Raw genomic sequence first — 9,932 nt, forward strand, 5'->3', positions numbered from 1 at the left:
ATTTGTCTATAGAATTAAACAAGAAAGGAATTAGAAATAAGAATTGGAAAGAACAAGGTAAAGCTATTACATTATGTATTTCTAGAAGTCAAACTAATTGATTCAAAATTATTATAAACAATGAAAGAATTCAGTAAAGTTATAAGATATAACATTAATATATAAGCATCAAAAGTCAATACCCTTCACATCCAGCCAGGACATGGAAACAACCTAGATGTCCATCAGCAGATGAATGGATAAGAAAGCTGTGGTACATATACACAATGGAGTATTACTCAGCCATTAAAAAGAATACATTTGAATCAATTCTAATGAGATGGATGAAACTGGAGTTGATTATACAGAGTGAAGTAAGCCAGAAAGAAAAACACCAATACAGTATACTAACACATATATATGGAATTTAGAAAGGTGGCAATGATGACCCTGTATGTGAGACAGCAAAAGAGACACAGATGTATAGAACGGACTTTTGGACTGTGAGGGAGAGGGAGAGGGTGGGATGATTTGGGAGAATGGCATTGAAACATGTATACTATCATGTAAGAAACGAAGCACCAGTCTATGTTCGATACAGGATACAGGATGCTTGGGGCTGGTGCATGGGGTTGATCCAGAGATATGGGGTGGGAGGTGGGAGGGGGATTCAAGATTGGGAGCTCGTATACACCCGTAGCAGATTCATGTCAATGTATGGCAAAACCAATACAGTACTGTAAAGTAAAATAAAGTAAAAATAAAATTAAAAAAATACAAAAAAGATAAATGGAAGAGAAGACTGCATTTACAACAGAAAAAAAATCTTAGTAAAACCTTAACAAAAATATACCTAACATTCATATGTGTAAAGTTATATGAAAGACACAGAAGAGACATAAATATTTTTAATAGGTTCAATGCTTAGAAATATCTCAGTTGTTTGTGAATAAATTTATAAATTTAACGTGACCCAAACATGTATCACTTTTTTCTGGAGTTAAATAACTTGAAAACACAATTTATTTGGAATAATAAGCAAGAATAACTAAAAGACACTGGAAAAAATGAACTGTGTCTGTGTGTGTTTGTGTATACAAGTGTCCACAGAAGCATTAACCCTACCAGATATAAAAATACATTATAAAGTTATCTATAGTAAACTGGTATTGGTGCATGACTAGATAGACTAATAGAACAGAATAGGAAACCAAGAAATGAACCCATGTGCATGTGAAGGCTTCCTTTAGTGATGAATTAACTTGTTATATAACAGTTCTCTTGCTGAGAATAAGCAAAAAACTGAATAAGAATAAGAAAGATAGGAGAAAAAGAAACAATTTTGTATATATGTGTGTAAGAGGCAACCAAGCCAGTAAATACTAGAGAAACCATGTTCCTGGGGAGAACAGAAAAACAGAAAACAGAAACACAGACACGTACTGATGTACTGTGCCCCAAACCCTCTTGAGGCTGAGTGGAAAATGTCAACTCCAAGGTCGAGAAGCTAAAAGCAGCCACTGGAAGTTTTATGGAGGCAAATATTAAAATCCTACTAAGGAGTGGGAGTTCTGATAAATACATCAGTAAATAAACTGGAACTTCCAGAAAGCTGCCCCAGGAGTAAGGGTAAATCAGAAAATGCAAGCCCTTACAAAGTCTGTAGCCAAATTTTGAATGAAATCAATTCTATATTTCTACATGGTGATATGTCTCTACTCTGAAGTGAAAGTGTGGGTCACTCAGTCTTGTCTGACTCTTTACAGCCCCATGGACTGTAGCACACCAGCTCCTCTATGCACAGGATTCTCCAGGCAAGAATACTGGAGCCATTCCCTTCTCCAGGGGATCTTCTTGACCCAGGGATCAAACCTGGGTCTCCTGCACTGTAGGCAGATTCTTGAATACTGAGCCACCTGGGAAGCCCTATCTGTACTCTAACTGGTTGCCAAAACTAATATTTAGTCTCCTATAGAGAATAAAATTATTCAGAATCCTTGTGATTATTCATAATAGCCATGATTAAATCCAAAATGGCTAGGTGTACTGAAGAAAAGGCTTATGTAATCAAAATTAAAGAAAAAAATTATAGTAGAAACAGACATACAGGAGACCCATATATTGACATTATCTCACATAGACTTTAAAATAACTGTTCAAAGGAGGACCCAAGATGGTGGAATGGGAGGATATGGAATTCATGCCTCCTCACAAGTATATCAAGAATACATTAACAAATGGAAGTTCTCACAGAGCACCCACTGGCCAATAGAGGAAGACCTTGGACACCTAAAAGTATAAGAAACCACCCCCTACCCGTGCAACCAGTTAGGATGAAATAAAGAAAAGAGGAAATGGGAGGGGACTAGCACCTCTGATGGGGGACTAAAGGTGAAGAGAGGTTCCTGCACTCAGAAAAGCCCATTCCTGGCAGGGAAATCAGCTGGGGGCATACAGGGACCTTCGGAGGATCACAGGGAAATGCAGCAACCTGTCTGTGGAGGGCAGAACAAAACAAGAACTGTGCACATGGTCTGTGCTGCTGCCCTGTACACCCCACCTGAGCTGTGTGTCTCCTGCTGCAGACAGGGGCCAGATGCTGGAAAGCGGGGTTTGGAGAGTGGATGCAGGGAGGAGAACATCATTGGCTGCAAAGAGAAAGCCAGAAGGGACAGAACTTAGGAGCTTCACAACCAGGAATAATTTCAGAGGAAGTCCAAAGCACTATAGATGCAAGGTGCCATCATTGAGTGGCACACAAGGGGCAGGGACACCATTGCCACCACCTTCCCCACCTGCAGGCCCTCCTTCCCCACCTGCCCAGCCCCTGCCTTGGGAGAAGTACCCATCTGAGCAGACTCACCCATTCCTCAAGCCAAGGCTTCCTCTGCCTGCACAAACTCCAGGGTCCTGAATGCTGCTACCACCAAAACCAGTTTTGACCCTGCTGTGCCTGTGCAAATTGCCCACACCAAAGCCCCCTATGGAATCAGCCCTTGGAACCCCAGCCCAAAACAGGAAGCTACCAATGCTGGCAGGGGCTGAGAGCTAAAGTGTGGAGTTAGAAGAGCAGATCTGGGGAGAGGACCACTACTGGCTGTACAGAGACAACCAGGGGGGACATCAGAGAGGGGTTCTGAGGCTGGAAGTTTTCCTAGAGGACGTGTTGTCTGCCTTGGAAATTAGGTGCCATTGTTGAGAGATGCACAAGGGGTGGGGCCACCATTGCAACTCCCTTCCCCACCTGCCAGTCCCTACCTCCACAGACAGTGGAGGGACTCCAACCAGAGTGAGGATGTCCCAGTCCATTACAACTTCCTGCTTGTCTCTGCTGCACAGGGTCTTACACACACCCCAGATGTGGCCGATTTATCTCTCCCCAGCCTGAGTAAGTGCCATAATCAGTCAGAGTGCCCCATTCAGCTTTGCCTCCACCCGCTCTCACTTGGGCAGGGAATAGATGCCTGAGTGTGTCCCACGTGCATATGTGGCGCTAAAACTAAAACTGAGCATCAGGGGCTGTGTGACTAAGGAAGAAAAATGGAAATTTCTAGCTGCACAAGCCCCAGACTGAATCGCTATGAACTGCTTGAAAAACCCTGAATCTACAGAATATCTGAATGGATGAGTGCTACCCAAACCGAGACTGGTCTAACTTTAGCAGTTAGTATTTTAGGGGCACATGCATGCAAGGGTTGGGCCATGTCAAAGTGTAAGCTGCCTCTACAGTGCCTAGAGCAGCTCCAAGGACCTACCTAGAGGAGCTAGAGCACCTCCTGGGGAGACAGGGGTTAGCTGCGGCTCACTGAGATGCAGGGAACATTGACAGCAGCAACCTTGGGGAAACATTCCTTAGGAAAATGTTACTATTACTTTGTTTGTTAGTTTTGTTTTGTTCTGCTGTTGGTTTTTATTTTTTTCTATTATTTTTTCTTTACTTTTTAAAAAGATTTATTACAGTCTCAATTTTTCTATTTTCAATTTACTTTTTGGTTGTTTCATGTTTTTCCTTGTTTTTGTTTCTCTGCTTTGTTTTGTTTTTTAATCATTTTTTCATGTTTTGTTTGATTTTTGTTTTTAGGTTCTTTTCTGGTTTTTGTTTTCATTAGCTTTGCTTTTATTCTTTGTTTTTGTTTTAGGTTTTTTTGGTTATTCTGTAGTTTTTTGTTTTGTTTTTTTTTTTGTTTAGTTTGTTTTATCATTTGTATTTGGTTTTGTTTGTTTTATTTTCTTCTCCCCCCCCCCTTTTTTTTTTTTTTTTTTGCAATGTTGGGTAGCTTGCAGAGGGCTTGGTTACCTAGCCAGAGGTCAGGGTGAGACTTGGGAGTAAGAGCCAGGACTGAACAGCCAAAGAATTCCTAGCCCCAAGGAATATTAGTCAGGGTGAGGTCACTTGGAGGTCTCCATATGAACACCAAGGCTTGGCTCTACTTAAATATCTGCAGGAAATGGTACTGGATGCTGCAACCAAACAACAAGCAAGACAGGAACATAGCCCAAAACTGTCAGCAGAAAATCTGCCTAAAGTCATGCTAAGCTCACAGACACCCCAAAACATACCACTTAAGGTAGCCCTGCCCATCAGAAGGAAAAGACTCAGCTCTACCCACCAAACTGCAGGCACCAGTCACTCCCAGGAGGAAGCTTCTACAAGTCCCTGGACCACAAGACCAAATAAATGAAGAGGAAATAGGCAACCTATCTGAAAAATAATTCAGAGCAATGACAGTAAAAATGATTGATCCAAGATCTTGGAAATAAAATGGAGGCATGGATCAAGAAGATACAAAAAATATTTAACAAGAAGTAAAGAACAGATTAACAGTGATGAACAACACAATAACTGAGATGAAAAATATACTAGAAGAAATCAACACCAGAATAACTGAGACAAAAGAATGGATAAGTGAGTTGGAGAATCGGATGGTGTAAATAACTTCCATGGGGCAGAATAAAGAAGGAAAAGAAATGAGGACAGTCTCAGAGACATCTAGGACATTATACAAACCAGCATTTGAATTACAGGGGGGTCTCAGAAGAAGAGGAGAAAGGGTCTGAGAATACATTTGAAAAGATTATAATAAAAGAAATTTCCTAACATGGGAAAGGAAATATTCACCCATATCCAGAAGGTGCAGAGAGTTCCATCTATGATTTAAAAAAAAAAGAAAAACATGGAGACACATATTAATGAAACTAATGAAAAACAAATGCAAAGAAAAGTCGTAAAAAGCAGCTAGGGAAAAGCAAAAATTAATATACAAAGGAATTATCATAAGGTTATCAAATGATTTATCAGCAGAAACTGCAAGCCAGAAGGGAGTGGCAAGATGTATCTAAAGTTATGAAAGGGGGAAACCTACAACAAAGGTTACTCTACCCAGGAAGGATTTCATTCAGATTCAATAGAGCAATCAAAACCTTTATAGACAAGCAAAAACTAAGAGTTCAGCATCACCAAACCAGATTTACAACATAAGCTAAAAGAACTTCTCTAGGCAGAAAACACAAGAGGGAAAAAAAAAAGCCTAAAAAGACAAATACAAAACAATTAAGAAAATGGTAATAGGAACATTCATATCAATAATTATCTGAAATGTAAATGGAATAAATACTCTGACCAAATGACACAGACTGACTGAATGGTTACAAAAATAAGACCCATATCTATGCTGTCTACAAGGGACCCAATTCTGACCTAGGGCACATACAGACTGAAAGTGAGGAGATGAAAAAAGATATTCCATACAAACAGAAATCAAAAGAAAACTAGAGTAACAACACTCATATCATACAAAAATGGACTTTAAAATAAAGACTATTATAAGAGAAAAGGAAGGATACTACAATAATCAAGGGATTAACCCACGAAGAGGATATAACAAACATAAATATATATGCACCCAACAAAGGAGCACCTCAATATATAAAGCAAATGCCAACAGCCACAAAAGGGGAAATCAATAGTAACATAAAAATAGTGGAGGACTTGAACACTCCACTTACATCAATGAACAAGTCATCCTGTTAGAAACTTAGTAAGGAAACATAACTCTTAAATGACACATTAGACCAGCTAGACTTAACTGATAAATACAGGGCATTCCATCTGAAAGCAATAGAATACAATTTCTTCTCAATTCACATGAAATATTCTCCAGGATAGATCAAATTGTGAGTCACACGTCAGCCTTGGGAAATTTAAGAAACTTGAACTCATATCAAGCATTTTTGAGACCACAACACTATGAGATCAGAGATCAGCTACATGAAAAAGGGGGGAAAAAACCAGAAAGATATGAAGGCTAAACTAATTCAGCTAAATAAGTAGTTAAATATGCTACTAAATAACCAATGGATCATTGAAGAAATCAAAGAGAAAATTAAAAAAAAATTTAAGAATTAAAGATTTTAAAATTTAAAATAAATTAAAAAAAAAAAGACTAAATAGATCTTAAGGGGAGCATTGGTGAAAGGATTTTCATTTGTTGGGCTGATGTTTGCTGCTAAATCTCCATATTCCCTGCTCTTATAATGAATATAACTAACATATAGGAGAAATAAGTATTAACCTTTAAGATTAATCATGTTAACCTTGGGTCAAATAAATTCCTTTCTTGATTGTAACTCACTACACCCTCACCCTATAGGAATGTAACTTTAATTGGAGGGTGGTGCCTGGTTTAAGAAAAAGCACCCTTGGAAAAAATAAATGTTTGGTTATCAGAAAGAAAGGATCATAAAATCCCTAAGACCTTTTTACGTAAAGCACCTGATTTTGATAAAGGTCAGGACTGCTGACCCCCACGTGACTCTGTATTCATCCCTATATGTAACAAAAGGTATATAAGCAAACCCAAAAATAAAGAAACCGGATCAGTTTCCAGAAAAAAAAAAAAAAAAGAAACAAATGACAACAAAAACATGATAACTTGAAACCTATGGGATGCAGCAAAAGCAGTTCTAAAAGGAAAGTTTATACAATCCCACTTCAGAAACAAGAAAAATCTCAAATAAAGCAACTAGAGAAAGAAGAATAAACAAAACCCAAAGTTAGTAGAAAGAGAAAAAACAATAAAGATCAGAACAAAAATAAATGATATAGAAATAAAGAAAATTATAGCAAAGATCAATGAAACTAAAAGTTGGCTCTTTGGGAAGATAAACAAAACTGAAAAAACTTTAGCCAGACTCATCAAGAAAAAAGGGAAAGGACTGAAATCAATGAAATTATAAATCAAAAAGGAGGTTACAACTGACGTAGCAGAAATACAAAGGATAAGAGGCTATAAGCAACTGTATACTAATAAAATGGACTACCTGGAAGAAATGGAAAAATGCTCAGAAACGTACAAACTTCCAAGACTGAAGCAAGGAGAAACAGAAAATATGAACAGACCAATCACAAGTAATTGAAACAGTAGCTAAGAATCTCCCAACAAACAAACGTCTAGATCAGATGGTTTCCAAGGCAAATTCTATCAAAAATTTAGAAAAGAGTTAGCACCTACCCTTCCCAAACTCTTCCAAAAAATTACAGAGAGAGGATCACTTACAAGCTCATGCTAGAAAGCCACCATCACCTGGACACCAAAACTAGAAAAAGATATCATAAATTGAAGAATAAAAACCACATGATCATCTCAATAGATGCAGAAAAAACCTCTGACAAAACTCAACACTCTTTTTTTGATAAAACCTCTCCAAGAAGTGGCTATAGAAGTAACTGACATCAACATAATAAAGGCCATATATGACAAACACACAGCAAAGATTTTTCTCAATGGTGAAAAACTGAAAGCCTTTCCTCTAATATTAGGAACAAGAGAAGGATGCCCATTATTGCCACTATTATCCAACATAGTTTTGGAAGCCCTAACCACTCCAGTAAAAGAAGAAAAAGAATTTAAAGGGATTCAAATTGGAAAAGAAGAATTAAAACTGTCTCTTTTGCAGATGACATGATACTATACGTAGAAAATCCGAAAGATGCCACCATAGAACTGCTACAGCTTATAATAAATTTGGTAAAGTTACAGGATACAAAATCAAAACACATATATCTTTTGCATTATTATACACTAATATCAAAGGATCAGAAAGAGAAATTAAGGAAACAATCCCATTTACCAATGCAACACAAAGAATAAAATACTTAGGAATAAACCTTCTTAGCACCAAATTGTGGCTGTGACTGGTGATGGAAGCAAGGTCTGATGCTAAAAAGAGCAATATTGCATAGGAACCTGGAATGTTAGGTCCATGAATCAAGGCAAATTGGAAGTGGTCAATCAGGAGACGGCAAGAGTGAACATTGACATTTTAGGAATCAGCAAACTAAAATGGACTGGACTTGGTGAATTTAACTCAGAATACCATCATATCTACTACTGTGGGCAAGAATCCCTTAGAAGAAATGGAGTAGCCATCATAGTCAACAAAAAGTCTGAAATGCAGAATTTGGATGCAATCTCAAAAATAAAAGAATGATATCTGTTCGCTTCCAAGGCAAAACATTCAATATCACAGTAATCCAAGTTTATGCCCTGACCAGTAATGCTGAAGAAGCTGACATTGAATGGTTCTATGAAGACCTTTTAGAACTAACACCCCCAAAAGATGTCCTTTTCATTATAGGGTATGCAAAAGTGGAAAGTCAAGAAACACCTGGAGTAACAGGCAAGTTTGGCCTTGGGTATAGAATGAAGCAGGACAAAGGCTAATAGAGTTTTGCCAAGTGAATGCACTGGTCATAGCAAACACCCTCTTCCAACAATACAAGAGAAGACTCTACACATGGACATCAAAGATGGTCAACACCGAATCAGGTTGATTATATTCTTGGCAGCCAAAGATGGAGAAGCTCTATATGATCAGCAAAAACAAGACTGGGAGCTGACTGTGTCTCAGATCATGAACTCCTTAATACCAAATTCAGACTTAAATTGAAGAGAGTAGGGAAAACCACTAGACCATTCAGGTATGACCTAAATCAAATCCCCTACGATTATACAGTAAAAGTGGGAAATAGATTTAAGGGACTAGATGTGATAGAGTGCCTGATGAACTATGGACAGAAGTTCAACACCATTCCCAAGAAAAAGAAATGCAAAAAAGCAAAATGTCTGTCTGAAGAGGCCTTACAAATAGCTGTGGAAAGGAGAGAAGTGAAAAACAAAGGAGAAAAGGAAAAATATAGCCATCTGAATGCAGAGTTCCAAAGATTAGCAAGGAGCAATAAGAAAGCCTTCCTCAATGATCAGTGTGAAGAAATAGAAGAAAACAATAGAATGGGAAAGACTAGAGATCTCTTCAAGAAAATTAAACATACCAAGGGATCATTTCATGCAAAGACAGGTCAATAAAGGACAGAAATGGTATGGACCTAACAGAAGCAGAAGATATTAAGAAGAGGTGGTAAGAATACACAGAATAACTATACAAAAAAGATTTTCATGACCCAGATGATCATGATGGTGTGATCACTGACCTAGAGCCAAACATCCTGGAATGTGAAGTCAAGTGGGCCTTAAGAAGCATGACTGCAAATGAAACTAGTGGAGGTGATGAAATTCCAGTTGGGCTATTTCAAATCCTAAAAGATGATGCTGTGAAAGTGCTGCACTCAATATGCCAACAAATTTGGAAAACTCAGCAGTGGTCATAGGACTGGAAAACATCAGTTTTCTTTCCAGTCCCAAAGAAAGGCAATGCCAAAGATTGTTCAAACTACCGTACAATAGCACTCATCTCACATGCTAGTAAAGTAATGCTCAAAATTCTCCAAGCCAGGCTTCAGCAATACGTGAACCGTGAACTCCCTGATGTTCAAGCTGGTTTTAGAAAAGGCAGAGGAACCAGAGATCAAATTGCCACATCTGCTGGATCATTGAAAAAGCCAGAGAGTTCCAGAAAAATGTCAATTTCTGCTTTATTGACTACAAAAGCCTTTG

Source organism: Capricornis sumatraensis, chromosome 17 (genome assembly GCF_032405125.1).
Source record: "Capricornis sumatraensis isolate serow.1 chromosome 17, serow.2, whole genome shotgun sequence".
Classification (NCBI taxonomy): domain Eukaryota; kingdom Metazoa; phylum Chordata; class Mammalia; order Artiodactyla; family Bovidae; genus Capricornis; species Capricornis sumatraensis.